This window comes from Orcinus orca, chromosome 6 (genome assembly GCF_937001465.1).
Source record: "Orcinus orca chromosome 6, mOrcOrc1.1, whole genome shotgun sequence".
NCBI lineage: Eukaryota > Metazoa > Chordata > Mammalia > Artiodactyla > Delphinidae > Orcinus > Orcinus orca.
Genome location: NC_064564.1, coordinates 4642216 through 4657057, shown reverse-complemented (window position 1 = coordinate 4657057; position 14842 = coordinate 4642216). Strand labels below are relative to the sequence as shown.

General features: G+C 61.3%; 1 long non-coding RNA gene across 3 annotated transcripts in view; it reads left to right on the top strand.

Moving 5' to 3' along the window:
• Positions 1–14842, top strand: part of LOC125964724 (uncharacterized) — a 167975-nt gene that overhangs the window by 65006 nt on the left and 88127 nt on the right. Inside the window, exon 1 of one of the 3 annotated variants that reach the window (XR_007477963.1) lies at positions 6736–6764. The exons of 1 other annotated variant lie outside the window; for it this stretch is intronic. This is a non-coding gene — a long non-coding RNA (uncharacterized LOC125964724). Of the gene's footprint in view, positions 1–6735; positions 6765–12608; positions 12638–14842 lie in introns of those variants that run through there. One more of the 3 variants, XR_007477962.1, reaches the window with a different exon arrangement.

Here is a 14842-nt window from a genome sequence, read left to right as displayed (position 1 = left end):
CGGGTTAGGATTAGGGGACGGGTGAGGGTCATTCTTCGGGGAAGGGTTAGGGTTAGGGTTCGGGCTAGGGTTAGGGTTAGGGTTAGGGGACGGGGACGGTTTAGGGTCCAGGTGAGGGTACGACAGCGCTTTAGGGGGAGCGTACGTGTGAGGGCGCGGGTGAGTGTCAGCGTACGGGTTAGGATTAGGGGACGGGTGAGGGTCAGGCTTCGGGGAAGGGTTAGGGTTAGGGTTCGGGCTAGGGTTAGGGTTAGGGGACGGGGACGGTTTAGGGTCCAGGTGAGGGTACGACAACGCTTTAGGGGGAGCGTACGTGTGAGGGCGCGGGTGAGTGTCAGCGTACGGGTTAGGATTAGGGGACGGGTGAGGGTCAGGCTTCGGGGAAGGGTTAGGGTTAGGGTTCGGGCTAGGGTTAGGGTTAGGGGACGGGGACGGTTTAGGGTCCAGGTGAGGGTACGACAACGCTTTAGGGGGAGCATACGTGTGAGGGCGCGGGTGAGTGTCAGCGTACGGGTTAGGATTAGGGGACGGCTGAGGGTCAGGCTTCGGGGAAGGGTTAGGGTTAGGGTTCGGGCTAGGGTTAGGGTTAGGGGACGGGGACGGTTTAGGGTCCAGGTGAGGGTACGACAACGCATTAGGGGGAGCGTACGTGTGAGGGTGCGGGTGAGTGTCAGCGTTCGGGTTAGGATTAGGGGACGGCTGAGGGTCAGGCTTCGGGGAAGGGTTAGGGTTAGGGTTCGGGCTAGGGTTAGGGTTAGGGGACGGGGACGGTTTAGGGTCCAGGTGAGGGTACGACAACGCTTTAGGGGGAGCGTACGTGTGAGGGCGCGGGTGAGTGTCAGCGTACGGGTTAGGATTAGGGGACGGCTGAGGGTCAGGCTTCGGGGAAGTGTTAGGGTTAGGGTTCGGGCTAGGGTTAGGGTTAGGGGACGGGGACGGTTTAGGGTCCAGGTGAGGGTACGACAACGCTTTAGGGGGAGCGTACGTGTGAGGGCGCGGGTGAGTGTCAGCGTACGGGTTAGGATTAGGGGACGGGTGAGGGTCAGGCTTCGGGGAAGTGTTAGGGTTAGGGTTCGGGCTAGGGTTAGGGTTAGGGGACGGGGACGGTTTAGGGTCCAGGTGAGGGTACGACAACGCTTTAGGGGGAGAGTACGTGTGAGGGCGTGGGTGAGTGTCAGCATACGAGTTAGGTTTAGGGGACGGGTGAGGGTCAGGCTTCGGGGAAGGGTTAGGGTTAGGGTTCGGTCTAGGGTTAGGGTTAGGGGACGGGGACGGTTTAGGGTCCAGGCGAGGGTACGACAACGCTTTAGGGGGAGCGTACGTGTTAGGGCGCGGGTGAGTGTCAGCGTACGGGTTAGGATTAGGGGACGGGTGAGGGTCAGGCTTCGGGGAAGGGTTAGGGTTTGGGCTAGGGTTAGGTTTAGGGGACGGGGACGGTTTAGGGTCCAGGTGAGGGTACGACAACGCTTTAGGGGGAGCGTACGTGTGAGGGCGCGGGTGAGTGTCAGCGTACGGTTTAGGATTAGGGGATGGGTGAGGGTCAGGATTCGGGGAAGTGTTAGGGTTAGGGTTCGGGCTAGGGTTAGGGGACGGGGACGGGGACGGCTTAGGGTCCAGGTGAGGGTACGACAACGCTTTAGGGGGAGCGTACGTGTGAGGGCGCGGGTGAGTGTCAGCGTACGGGTTAGGATTAGGGGACGGGTGAGGGTCAGGCTTCGGGGAAGGGTTAGGGTTAGGGTTCGGGTTAGGGTTAGGCTTAGGGGACGGGGACGGTTTAGGGTCCAGGTGAGGGTACGACAACGCTTTAGGGGGAGCGTACGTGTGAGGGCGCGGGTGAGTGTCAGCGTACGGGTTAGGATTAGGGGATGGGTGAGGGCCAGGCTTCGGGGAAGGGTTAGGGTTAGGGTTCGGGCTAGGGTTAGGGTTAGGGGACGGGGACGGTTTAGGGTCCAGGTGAGGGTACGACAACGCTTTAGGGGGAGCCTACGTGTGAGGGCGCGGGTGAGTGTCAGCGTACGGGTTAGGATTAGGGGACGGGTGAGTGTCAGGCTTCGGGGAAGGGTTAGGGTTAGGGTTCGGGCTAGGGTTAGGGTTAGGGGACGGGGACGGTTTAGGGTCCAGGTGAGGGTACGACAACGCTTTAGGGGGAGCGTACGTGTGAGGGTGCGGGTGAGTGTCAGCGTACGGGTTAGGATTAGGGGACGGCTGAGGGTCAGGCTTCGGGGAAGGGTTAGGGTTAGGGTTCGGGCTAGGGTTAGGGTTAGGGGACGGGGACGGTTTAGGGTCCAGGTGAGGGTACGACAACGCTTTAGGGGGAGCATACGTGTGAGGGCGTGGGTGAGTGTCAGCGTACGGGTTAGGATTAGGGGACGGGTGAGGGTCAGGCTTCGGGGAAGGGTTAGGGTTAGGGTACGGGCTAGGGTTAGGGTTAGGGGACGGGGACGGTTTAGGGTCCAGGTGAGGGTACGACAACGCTTAAGGGGGAGCCTACGTGTGAGGGCGAGGGTGAGTGTCAGCGTACGGGTTAGGATTAGGGGACGGGTGAGGGTCAGGCTTCGGGGAAGGTTTAGGGTTAGGGTTCGGGCTAGGGTTAGGGTTAGGGGACGGGGACGGTTTAGGGTCCAGGTGAGGGTACGACAACGCTTTAGTGGGAGCGTACGTGTGAGGGCGCGGGTGAGTGTCAGCGTACGGGTTAGGATTAGGGGACGGCTGAGGGTCAGGCTTCGGGGAAGGGTTAGGGTTAGGGTTCGGGCTAGGGTTAGGGTTAGGGGACGGGGACGGTTTAGGGTCCAGGTGAGGGTACGACAACGCTTTAGGGGGAGCGTACGTGTGAGGGCGCGGGTGAGTGTCAGCGTACGGGTTAGGATTAGGGGACGGCTGAGGGTCAGGCTTCGGGGAAGGGTTAGGGTTAGGGTTCGGGCTAGGGTTAGGGTTAGGGGACGGGGACGGTTTAGGGTCCAGGTGAGGGTACGACAACGCTTTAGGGGGAGCGTACGTGTGAGGGCGCGGGTGAGTGTCAGCGTACGGGTTAGGATTAGGGGACGGGTGAGGGTCAGGCTTCGGGGAAGGGTTAGGGTTAGGGTTCGGGCTAGGGTTAGGGTTAGGGGCCGGGGACGGTTTAGGGTCCAGGTGAGGGTATGACAACGCTTTAGGGGGAGCGTAAGTGTGAGGGCGCGGGTGAGTGTCAGCGTACGGGTTAGGATTAGGGGACGGGTGAGGGTCAGGCTTCGGGGAAGGGTTAGGGTTAGGGTTCGGGCTAGGGTTAGTGTTAGGGGACGGGGACGGTTTAGGGTCCAGGTGAGGGTACGACAACGCTTTAGGGGGAGCGTACGTGTGAGGGCGCGGGTGAGTGTCAGCGTACGGGTTAGGATTAGGGGACGGGTGAGGGTCAGGCTTCGGGGAAGGGTTAGGGTTAGGGTTCGGGCTAGGGTTAGGGTTAGGGGACGGGGACGGTTTAGGGTCCAGGTGAGGGTACGACAACGCTTTAAGGGGAGCGTACGTGTGAGGGCGCGGGTGAGTGTCAGCGTACGGGTTAGGATTAGGGGACGGCTGAGGGTCAGGCTTCGGGGAAGGGTTAGGGTTAGGGTTCGGGCTAGGGTTAGGGTTAGGGGACGGGGACGGCTTAGGGTCCAGGTGAGGGTACGACAACGCTTTAGGGGGAGCGTACCTGTGAGGGCGCGGGTGAGTGTCAGCGTACGGGTTAGGATTAGGGGACGGCTGAGGGTCAGGCTTCGGGGAAGGGTTAGGGTTAGGGTTCGGGCTAGGGTTAGGGTTAGGGGACGGGGACGGCTTAGGGTCCAGGTGAGGGTACGACAACGCTTTAGGGGGAGCGTACGTGTGAGGGCGCGGGTGAGTGTCAGCGTACGGGTTAGGATTAGGGGACGGCTGAGGGTCAGGCTTCGGGGAAGGGTTAGGGTTAGGGTTCGGGCTAGGGTTAGGGTTAGGGGACAGGGACGGTTTAGGGTCCAGGTGAGGGTACGACAACGCATTAGGGGGAGCGTTCGTGTGAGGGCGCGGGTGAGTGTCAGCGTACGGGTTAGGATTAGGGGACGGGTGAGGGTCAGGCTTCGGGGAAGGGTTAGGGTTAGGGTTCGGGCTAGGGTTAGGGTTAGGGGACGGGGACGGTTTAGGGTCCAGGTGAGGGTATGACAACGCTTTAGGGGGAGCGTACGTGTGAGGGCGCGGGTGAGTGTCAGCGTACGGGTTAGGATTAGGGGACGGGTGAGGGTCAGGCTTCGGGGAAGGGTTAGGGTTAGGGTTCGGGCTAGGGTTAGGGTTAGGGGACGGGGACGGTTTAGGGTCCAGGAGAGGGTACGACAACGCTTTAGGGGGAGTGTACGTGTGAGGGCGTGGGTGAGTGTCAGCGTACGGGTTAGGATGAGGGGACGGCTGAGGGTCAGGCTTCGGGGAAGGGTTAGGGTTAGGGTTCGGGCTAGGGTTAGGGTTAGGGGACGGGGACGGTTTAGGGTCCAGGTGAGGGTACGACAACGCTTTAGGGGGAGCGTACGTGTGAGGGCGCGGGTGAGTGTCAGCGTACGGGTTAGGATTAGGGGACGGGTGAGGGTCAGGCTTCGGGGAAGGGTTAGGGTTAGGGTTCGGGCTAGCTTTAGGGTTAGGGGACGGGGACGGTTTAGGGTCCAGGTGAGGGTACGACAACGCTTTAGGGGGAGCGTACGTGTGAGGGCGTGGGTGAGTGTCAGCGTACGGGTTAGGATTAGGGGACGTGTGAGGGTCAGGCTTCGGGGAAGGTTTAGGGTTAGGGTTCGGGCTAGGGTTAGGGTTAGGGGACGGGGACGGTTTAGGGTCCAGGTGAGGGTACGACAACGCTTTAGGGGGAGCGAACGTGTGAGGGCGCGGGTGAGTGTCAGCGTACGGGTTAGGATTAGGGGACGGGTGAGGGTCAGGCTTCGGGGAAGGGTTAGGGTTAGGGTTCGGGCTAGGGTTAGGCTTAGGGGATGGGGACGGTTTAGGGTCCAGGTGAGGGTACGACAACGCTTTAGGGGGAGCGTACGTGTGAGGGCGCGGGTGAGTGTCAGCGTACAGGTTAAGATTAGGGGACGGGTGAGGGTCAGGCTTCGGGGAAGGGTTAGGGTTAGGGTTCGGGCTAGGGTTAGGCTTAGGGGACGGGGACGGTTTAGGGTCCAGGTGAGGGTACGACAACGCTTTAGGGGGAGCGTACGTGTGAGGGCGCGGGTGAGTGTCAGCGTACGGGTTAGGATTAGGGGACGGGTGAGGGTCAGGCTTCGGGGAAGGGTTAGGGTTAGGGTTCGGGCTAGGGTTAGGCTTAGGGGACGGGGACGGTTTAGGGTCCAGGTGAGGGTAAGACAACGCTTTAGGGGGAGCGTACGTGTGAAGGCGCGGGTGAGTGTCAGCGTACGGTTTAGGATTAGGGGACGGGTGAGTGTCAGGCTTCGGGGAAGGGTTAGGGTTAGGGTTCGGGCTAGGGTTAGGCTTCGGGGACGGGGACGGTTTAGGGTCCAGGTGAGGGTACGACAACGCTTTAGGGGGAGCGTACGTGTGAGGGCGCGGGTGAGTGTCAGCGTACGGGTTAGGATTAGGGGACCGGTTTGGGTCAGGCTTCGGGGAAGGGTTAGGGTTAGGGTTCGGGCTAGGGTTACGGTTAGGGGACGGGGACGGTTTAGGGTCCAGGTAGAGGGTACGACAACGCTTTAGGGAGAGCGTACGTGTGAGGGCGTGGGTGAGTGTCAGCGTACGGGTTAGGATTAGGGGACGGGTGAGGGTCAGGCTTCGGGGAAGTGTTAGGGTTAGGGTTCGGGCTATGGTTAGGGTTAGGGGACGGGGACGGCTTAGGGTCCAGGTGAGGGTACGACAACGCTTTAGGGGGAGCGTACGTGTAAGGGCGCGGGTGAGTGTCAGCGTACGGGTTAGGATTAGGGGACGGGTGAGGGTCAGGCTTCGGGGAAGGGTTAGGGTTAGGGTTTGGGCTAGGGTTAGGGTTAGGGGACGGGGACGGTTTAGGGTCCAGGTGAGGGTACGACAACGCTTTAGGGGGAGCGTACGTGTGAGGGCGCGGGTGAGTGTCAGCGCACGGGTTAGGATTAGGGGACGGCTGAGGGTCAGGCTTCGGGGAAGGGTTAGGGTTAGGGTTCGGGCTAGGGTTAGGGTTAGGGGACGGGGACGGTTTAGGGTCCAGGTGAGGGTACGACAACGCTTTAGGGGGAGCGTACGTGTGAGGGCGCTGGTGAGTGTCAGCGTACGGGTTAGGATTAGGGGACGGCTGAGGGTCAGGCTTCGGGGAAGGGTTAGGGTTAGGGCTCGGGCAGGGTTAGGGTTAGGGGACGGGGACGGTTTAGGGTCCAGGTGAGGGTACGACAACGCTTTAGGGGGAGCGTACGTGTGAGGGCGCGGGTGAGTGTCAGCGTACGGGTTAGGATTAGGGGACGGGTGAGGGTCAGGCTTCGGGGAAGGGTTAGGGTTAGGGTTCGGGCTAGGGTTAGGGTTAGGGGACGGGGACGGTTTAGGGTCCAGGTGAGGGTACGACGACGCTTTAGGGGGAGCGTACGTGTGAGGGCGCGGGTGAGTGTCAGCGTACGGGTTAGGATTAGGGGACGGGTGAGGGTCAGGCTTCGGGGAAGGGTTAGGGTTAGGGTTCGGGCTAGGGTTAGGGTTAGGGGACGGGGACGGTTTAGGGTCCAGGTGAGGGTACGACAACGCTTTAGGGGGAGCGTACGTGTGAGGGCGCGGGTGAGTGTCAGCGTACGGGTTAGGATTAGGGGACGGGTGAGGGTCAGGCTTCAGGGAAGGTTTAGGGTTAGGGTTCGGGCTAGGGTTAGGGTTAGGGGACGGGGACGGTTTAGGGTCCAGGTGAGGGTACGACAACGCTTTAGGGGGAGCGTACGTGTGAGGGCGCGGGTGAGTGTCAGCGTACGGGTTAGGATTAGGGGACGGGTGAGGGTCAGGCTTCGGGGAAGTGTTAGGGTTAGGGTTCGGGCTAGGGTTAGGGTTAGGGGACGGGGACGGTTTAGGGTCCAGGTGAGGGTACGACAACGCTTTAGGGGGAGAGTACGTGTGAGGGCGTGGGTGAGTGTCAGCATACGAGTTAGGATTAGGGGACGGGTGAGGGTCAGGCTTCGGGGAAGGGTTAGGGTTAGGGTTCGGTCTAGGGTTAGGGTTAGGGGACGGGGACGGTTTAGGGTCCAGGCGAGGGTACGACAACGCTTTAGGGGGAGCGTACGTGTTAGGGCGCGGGTGAGTGTCAGCGTACGGGTTAGGATTAGGGGACGGGTGAGGGTCAGGCTTCGGGGAAGGGTTAGGGTTTGGGCTAGGGTTAGGGTTAGGGGACGGGGACGATTTAGGGTCCAGGTGAGGGTACGACAACGCTTTAGGGGGAGCGTACGTGTGAGGGCGCGGGTGAGTGTCAGCGTACGGTTTAGGATTAGGGGATGGGTGAGGGTCAGGATTCGGGGAAGTGTTAGGGTTAGGGTTCGGGCTAGGGTTAGGGGACGGGGACGGGGACGGCTTAGGGTCCAGGTGAGGGTACGACAACGCTTTAGGGGGAGCGTACGTGTGAGGGCGCGGGTGAGTGTCAGCGTACGGGTTAGGATTAGGGGACGGGTGAGGGTCAGGCTTCGGGGAAGGGTTAGGGTTAGGGTTCGGGTTAGGGTTAGGCTTAGGGGACGGGGACGGTTTAGGGTCCAGGTGAGGGTACGACAACGCTTTAGGGGGAGCGTACGTGTGAGGGCGCGGGTGAGTGTCAGCGTACGGGTTAGGATTAGGGGATGGGTGAGGGCCAGGCTTCGGGGAAGGGTTAGGGTTAGGGTTCGGGCTAGGGTTAGGGTTAGGGGACGGGGACGGTTTAGGGTCCAGGTGAGGGTACGACAACGCTTTAGGGGGAGCCTACGTGTGAGGGCGCGGGTGAGTGTCAGCGTACGGGTTAGGATTAGGGGACGGGTGAGTGTCAGGCTTCGGGGAAGGGTTAGGGTTAGGGTTCGGGCTAGGGTTATGGTTAGGGGACGGGGACGGTTTAGGGTCCAGGTGAGGGTACGACAACGCTTTAGGGGGAGCGTACGTGTGAGGGTGCGGGTGAGTGTCAGCGTACGGGTTAGGATTAGGGGACGGCTGAGGGTCAGGCTTCGGGGAAGGGTTAGGGTTAGGGTTCGGGCTAGGGTTAGGGTTAGGGGACGGGGACGGTTTAGGGTCCAGGTGAGGGTACGACAACGCTTTAGGGGGAGCATACGTGTGAGGGCGTGGGTGAGTGTCAGCGTACGGGTTAGGATTAGGGGACGGGTGAGGGTCAGGCTTCGGGGAAGGGTTAGGGTTAGGGTACGGGCTAGGGTTAGGGTTAGGGGACGGGGACGGTTTAGGGTCCAGGTGAGGGTACGACAACGCTTAAGGGGGAGCCTACGTGTGAGGGCGAGGGTGAGTGTCAGCGTACGGGTTAGGATTAGGGGACGGGTGAGGGTCAGGCTTCGGGGAAGGTTTAGGGTTAGGGTTCGGGCTAGGGTTAGGGTTAGGGGACGGGGACGGTTTAGGGTCCAGGTGAGGGTACGACAACGCTTTAGTGGGAGCGTACGTGTGAGGGCGCGGGTGAGTGTCAGCGTACGGGTTAGGATTAGGGGACGGCTGAGGGTCAGGCTTCGGGGAAGGGTTAGGGTTAGGGTTCGGGCTAGGGTTAGGGTTAGGGGACGGGGACGGTTTAGGGTCCAGGTGAGGGTACGACAACGCTTTAGGGGGAGCGTACGTGTGAGGGCGCGGGTGAGTGTCAGCGTACGGGTTAGGATTAGGGGACGGCTGAGGGTCAGGCTTCGGGGAAGGGTTAGGGTTAGGGTTCGGGCTAGGGTTAGGGTTAGGGGACGGGGACGGTTTAGGGTCCAGGTGAGGGTACGACAACGCTTTAGGGGGAGCGTACGTGTGAGGGCGCGGGTGAGTGTCAGCGTACGGGTTAGGATTAGGGGACGGGTGAGGGTCAGGCTTCGGGGAAGGGTTAGGGTTAGGGTTCGGGCTAGGGTTAGGGTTAGGGGCCGGGGACGGTTTAGGGTCCAGGTGAGGGTATGACAACGCTTTAGGGGGAGCGTACGTGTGAGGGCGCGGGTGAGTGTCAGCGTACGGGTTAGGATTAGGCACGGGTGAGGGTCAGGCTTCGGGGAAGGGTTAGGGTTAGGGTTCGGGCTAGGGTTAGTGTTAGGGGACGGGGACGGTTTAGGGTCCAGGTGAGGGTACGACAACGCTTTAGGGGGAGCGTACGTGTGAGGGCGCGGGTGAGTGTCAGCGTACGGGTTAGGATTAGGGGACGGGTGAGGGTCAGGCTTCGGGGAAGGGTTAGGGTTAGGGTTCGGGCTAGGGTTAGGGTTAGGGGACGGGGACGGTTTAGGGTCCAGGTGAGGGTACGACAACGCTTTAAGGGGAGCGTACGTGTGAGGGCGCGGGTGAGTGTCAGCGTACGGGTTAGGATTAGGGGACGGCTGAGGGTCAGGCTTCGGGGAAGGGTTAGGGTTAGGGTTCGGGCTAGGGTTAGGGTTAGGGGACGGGGACGGCTTAGGGTCCAGGTGAGGGTACGACAACGCTTTAGGGGGAGCGTACGTGTGAGGGCGCGGGTGAGTGTCAGCGTACGGGTTAGGATTAGGGGACGGCTGAGGGTCAGGCTTCGGGGAAGGGTTAGGGTTAGGGTTCGGGCTAGGGTTAGGGTTAGGGGACGGGGACGGCTTAGGGTCCAGGTGAGGGTACGACAACGCTTTAGGGGGAGCGTACGTGTGAGGGCGCGGGTGAGTGTCAGCGTACGGGTTAGGATTAGGGGACGGCTGAGGGTCAGGCTTCGGGGAAGGGTTAGGGTTAGGGTTCGGGCTAGGGTTAGGGTTAGGGGACAGGGACGGTTTAGGGTCCAGGTGAGGGTACGACAACGCATTAGGGGGAGCGTTCGTGTGAGGGCGCGGGTGAGTGTCAGCGTACGGGTTAGGATTAGGGGACGGGTGAGGGTCAGGCTTTGGGGAAGGGTTAGGGTTAGGGTTCGGGCTAGGGTTAGGGTTAGGGGACGGGGACGGTTTAGGGTCCAGGTGAGGGTATGACAACGCTTTAGGGGGAGCGTACGTGTGAGGGCGCGGGTGAGTGTCAGCGTACGGGTTAGGATTAGGGGACGGGTGAGGGTCAGGCTTCGGGGAAGGGTTAGGGTTAGGGTTCGGGCTAGGGTTAGGGTTAGGGGACGGGGACGGTTTAGGGTCCAGGAGAGGGTACGACAACGCTTTAGGGGGAGTGTACGTGTGAGGGCGTGGGTGAGTGTCAGCGTACGGGTTAGGATGAGGGGACGGCTGAGGGTCAGGCTTCGGGGAAGGGTTAGGGTTAGGGTTCGGGCTAGGGTTAGGGTTAGGGGACGGGGACGGTTTAGGGTCCAGGTGAGGGTACGACAACGCTTTAGGGGGAGCGTACGTGTGAGGGCGCGGGTGAGTGTCAGCGTACGGGTTAGGATTAGGGGACGGGTGAGGGTCAGGCTTCGGGGAAGGGTTAGGGTTAGGGTTCGGGCTAGGGTTAGGGTTAGGGGACGGGGACGGTTTAGGGTCCAGGTGAGGGTACGACAACGCTTTAGGGGGAGCGTACGTGTGAGGGCGTGGGTGAGTGTCAGCGTACGGGTTAGGATTAGGGGACGTGTGAGGGTCAGGCTTCGGGGAAGGTTTAGGGTTAGGGTTCGGGCTAGGGTTAGGGTTAGGGGACGGGGACGGTTTAGGGTCCAGGTGAGGGTACGACAACGCTTTAGGGGGAGCGAACGTGTGAGGGCGCGGGTGAGTGTCAGCGTACGGGTTAGGATTAGGGGACGGGTGAGGGTCAGGCTTCGGGGAAGGGTTAGGGTTAGGGTTCGGGCTAGGGTTAGGCTTAGGGGATGGGGACGGTTTAGGGTCCAGGTGAGGGTACGACAACGCTTTAGGGGGAGCGTACGTGTGAGGGCGCGGGTGAGTGTCAGCGTACAGGTTAAGATTAGGGGACGGGTGAGGGTCAGGCTTCGGGGAAGGGTTAGGGTTAGGGTTCGGGCTAGGGTTAGGCTTAGGGGACGGGGACGGTTTAGGGTCCAGGTGAGGGTACGACAACGCTTTAGGGGGAGCGTACGTGTGAGGGCGCGGGTGAGTGTCAGCGTACGGGTTAGGATTAGGGGACGGGTGAGGGTCAGGCTTCGGGGAAGGGTTAGGGTTAGGGTTCGGGCTAGAGTTAGGCTTAGGGGACGGGGACGGTTTAGGGTCCAGGTGAGGGTACGACAACGCTTTAGGGGGAGCGTACGTGTGAAGGCGCGGGTGAGTGTCAGCGTACGGTTTAGGATTAGGGGACGGGTGAGTGTCAGGCTTCGGGGAAGGGTTAGGGTTAGGGTTCGGGCTAGGGTTAGGCTTCGGGGACGGGGACGGTTTAGGGTCCAGGTGAGGGTACGACAACGCTTTAGGGGGAGCGTACGTGTGAGGGCGCGGGTGAGTGTCAGCGTACGGGTTAGGATTAGGGGACCGGTTTGGGTCAGGCTTCGGGGAAGGGTTAGGGTTAGGGTTCGGGCTAGGGTTACGGTTAGGGGACGGGGACGGTTTAGGGTCCAGGTAGAGGGTACGACAACGCTTTAGGGGGAGCGTACGTGTGAGGGCGTGGGTGAGTGTCAGCGTACGGGTTAGGATTAGGGGACGGGTGAGGGTCAGGCTTCGGGGAAGGGTTAGGGTTAGGGTTCGGGCTATGGTTAGGGTTAGGGGACGGGGACGGCTTAGGGTCCAGGTGAGGGTACGACAACGCTTTAGGGGGAGCGTACGTGTAAGGGCGCGGGTGAGTGTCAGCGTACGGGTTAGGATTAGGGGACGGGTGAGGGTCAGGCTTCGGGGAAGGGTTAGGGTTAGGGTTTGGGCTAGGGTTAGGGTTAGGGGACGGGGACGGTTTAGGGTCCAGGTGAGGGTACGACAACGCTTTAGGGGGAGCGTACGTGTGAGGGCGCGGGTGAGTGTCAGCGCACGGGTTAGGATTAGGGGACGGCTGAGGGTCAGGCTTCGGGGAAGGGTTAGGGTTAGGGTTCGGGCTAGGGTTAGGGTTAGGGGACGGGGACGGTTTAGGGTCCAGGTGAGGGTACGACAACGCTTTAGGGGGAGCGTACGTGTGAGGGCGCTGGTGAGTGTCAGCGTACGGGTTAGGATTAGGGGACGGCTGAGGGTCAGGCTTCGGGGAAGGGTTAGGGTTAGGGCTCGGGCAGGGTTAGGGTTAGGGGACGGGGACGGTTTAGGGTCCAGGTGAGGGTACGACAACGCTTTAGGGGGAGCGTACGTGTGAGGGCGCGGGTGAGTGTCAGCGTACGGGTTAGGATTAGGGGACGGGTGAGGGTCAGGCTTCGGGGAAGGGTTAGGGTTAGGGTTCGGGCTAGGGTTAGGGTTAGGGGACGGGGACGGTTTAGGGTCCAGGTGAGGGTACGACGACGCTTTAGGGGGAGCGTACGTGTGAGGGCGCGGGTGAGTGTCAGCGTACGGGTTAGGATTAGGGGACGGGTGAGGGTCAGGCTTCGGGGAAGGGTTAGGGTTAGGGTTCGGGCTAGGGTTAGGGTTAGGGGACGGGGACGGTTTAGGGTCCAGGTGAGGGTACGACAACGCTTTAGGGGGAGCGTACGTGTGAGGGCGCGGGTGAGTGTCAGCGTACGGGTTAGGATTAGGGGACGGGTGAGGGTCAGGCTTCAGGGAAGGTTTAGGGTTAGGGTTCGGGCTAGGGTTAGGGTTAGGGGACGGGGACGGTTTAGGGTCCAGGTGAGGGTACGACAACGCTTTAGGGGGAGCGTACGTGTGAGGGCGCGGGTGAGTGTCAGCGTACGGGTTTGGATTAGGGGACGGGTGAGGGTCAGGCTTCGGGGAAGTGTTAGGGTTAGGGTTCGGGCTAGGTTTAGGGTTAGGGGACTGTGACGGTTTAGGGTCCAGGTGAGGGTACGACAACGCTTTAGGGGGAGAGTACGTGTGAGGGCGTGGGTGAGTGTCAGCGTACGAGTTAGGATTAGGGGACGGGTGAGGGTCAGGCTTCGGGGAAGGGTTAGGGTTAGGGTTCGGGCTAGGGTTAGGGTTAGGGGATGGGGGCGGTTTAGGGTCCAGGTGAGGGTACGACAACGCGTTAGGGGGAGCGTACGTGTGAGGGCGCGGGTGAGTGTCAGCGTACGGGTTAGGATTAGGGGACGGGTGAGGGTCAGGCTTCGGGGAAGGGTTAGGGTTAGGGTTCGGGCTAGGGTTAGGGTTAGGGGACGGGGACGGTTTAGGGTCCAGGTGAGGGTACGACAACGCTTTAGGGGGAGCGTACGTGTGAGGGCGCGGGTGAGTGTCAGCGTACGGGTTAGGATTAGGGGACGGGTGAGGGTCAGGCTTCGGGGAAGCCTTAGGGTTAGGGTTCGGGCTAGGGTTAGGCTTAGGGGACGGGGACGGTTTAGGGTCCAGGTGAGGGTACGACAACGCTTTAGGGGGAGCGTACGTGTGAGGGCGCGGGTGAGTGTCAGCGTACGGGTTAGGATTAGGGGACGGGTGAGGGTCAGGCTTCGGGGAAGGGTTAGGGTTAGGGTTCGGGCTAGGGTTAGGGTTAGGGGACGGGGACGGTTTAGGGTCCAGGTGAGGGTACGACAACGCTTTAGGGGGAGCGTACGTGTGAGGGCGCGGGTGAGTGTCAGCGTACGGGTTAGGATTAGGGGACGGGTGAGGGTCAGGCTTCGGGGAAGTGTTAGGGTTAGGGTTCGGGCTAGGGTTAGGGTTAGGGGACGGGGACGGTTTAGGGTCCAGGTGAGGGTACGACAACGCTTTAGGGGGAGCGTACGTGTGAGGGCGCGGGTGAGTGTCAGCGTACGGGTTAGGATTAGGGGACGGGTGAGGGTCAGGCTTCGGGGAAGTGTTAGGGTTAGGGTTCGGGCTAGGGTTAGGGTTAGGGGACGGGGACGGTTTAGGGTCCAGGTGAGGGTACGACAACGCTTTAGGGGGAGCCTACGTGTGAGGGCGCGGGTGAGTGTCAGCGTACGGGTTAGGATTAGGGGACGGGTGAGGGTCAGGCTTCGGGGAAGGGTTAGGGTTAGGGTTCGGGCTAGGGTTAGGGTTAGGGGACGGGGACGGTTTAGGGTCCAGGTGAGGGTACGACAACGCTTTAGGGGGAGCGTACGTGTGAGGGCTCGGGTGAGTGTCAGCGTACGGGTTAGGATTAGGGGACGGGTGAGTGTCAGGCTTCGGGGAAGCGTTAGGGTTAGGGTTCGGGCTAGGGTTAGGGTTAGGGGACGGGGACGGTTTAGGGTCCAGGTGAGGGTACGACAACGCTTTAGGGGGAGCGTACGTGTGAGGGCGCGGGTGAGTGTCAGCGTACGGGTAAGGATTAGGGGACGGGTGAGGGTCAGGCTTCGGGGAGGGGTTAGGGTTAGGGTTCGGGCTAGGGTTAGGTTTAGGGTACGGGGACGGTTTAGGGTCCAGGTGAGGGTACGACAACGCTTTAGGGGGAGCGTACGTGTGAGGGCGCGGGTGAGTGTCAGCGTACGGGTTAGGATTAGGGGACGGGTGAGGGTCAGGCTTCAGGGAAGGGTTAGGGTTAGGGTTCGGGCTAGGGTTAGGGTTAGGGGACGGGGACGGTTTAGGGTCCAGGTGAGGGTACGACAACGCTTTAGGGGGAGCGTACGTGTGAGGGCGCGGGTGAGTGTCAGCGTATGGGTTAGGATTAGGGGACGGGTGAGGGTCAGGCTTCGGGGAAGGGTTAGGGTTAGGGTTCGGGCTAGGGTTAGGGTTAGGGGACGGGGACGGTTTAGGGTCCAGGTGAGGGTACGACAACGCTTTAGGGGGAGCGTACGTGTGAGGGCGCGGGTGAGTGTCAGCGTACGTGTTAGGATTAGGGGACGGCTGAGGGTCAGGCTTCGGGGAAGGGTTAGGGTTAGGGTTTCGGG